Genomic DNA, 984 nt, shown 5'->3' on the forward strand with positions numbered 1-984 from the left:
TTTATCCCAACTTCTAAACTTTCAGTCATTTCGGTTTCGCGCAAATGAGAGTTCAGTGTATTTTAAAATTAAGGCCATGTCATGAGTGGGTCACGTAACCAGTTTCCTACCTTACCAATAGTTTTTTTATTTCCTAACTTATTTTCACACAAAGTACCACATCGAGTTGAAATTTTGGGATAATAAATAAGAAGCTATAAGAAAGGTGATTCTGGCCCTCAGATTTTAGAATTATGAAAATTTATAAGTGTGAAAATAAGTTAGAAATTAATAAAAGCTTCGGTAAGGTAGAAATCTGGTCGCGTGAATCCCTCGTCACATGGCCTTAAGGACATGTGATACTTCGTTGTTTTGTCAATCGGGTACAGTTCCCCGGCTTTTTTCCACAAAAATGAAAATGTTTAAAAACTGAATTCGAAAATGCTATAAAATATCATAAAGGACGTCCCTAAACTCTTTTTTGAGGGATCATAACAAAAAAATTGTATTGTGCTGAATAAAAATTTTATGCATGTGCATTATTTTGAAGTTAGGGCCATTTTTCAGCTCTCTTAACATAAATTTCGCGTAGCATCACTATATTTGGGTCTCTTTAAGAACACACTTCTTCGCGCATCGCATTCGCGCACACACGCCGTCCTGCGCCCGTGTCATTTGAGCAAGTTCCGTCCGCATCAAATGAAATTCATCTTCGCATTAACGTACTTTCTGGAATTCAATACTTACTATGAAACATTATAATCACTCATGTGGCTTTTACATTCGTTTTCGACCTTAAATCATAAATTAAGTTACTTAATGAATTTAAGGTTATCCCGAAAGTAACTTCGAATACATTTTAAGGTTTCTTTTTACTGTTGCAAATTATTAAATTTTGGATGATTTTAAATATTTAAAAATTATATTTCAGGTTTCAACTGGATATTCATGTACATTTTTCTGAGAACTATTGATGCACACATTCCAGGCGAATTAGTATTTAAT

Source organism: Belonocnema kinseyi, chromosome 1 (genome assembly GCF_010883055.1).
Source record: "Belonocnema kinseyi isolate 2016_QV_RU_SX_M_011 chromosome 1, B_treatae_v1, whole genome shotgun sequence".
Lineage (NCBI taxonomy): Eukaryota > Metazoa > Arthropoda > Insecta > Hymenoptera > Cynipidae > Belonocnema > Belonocnema kinseyi.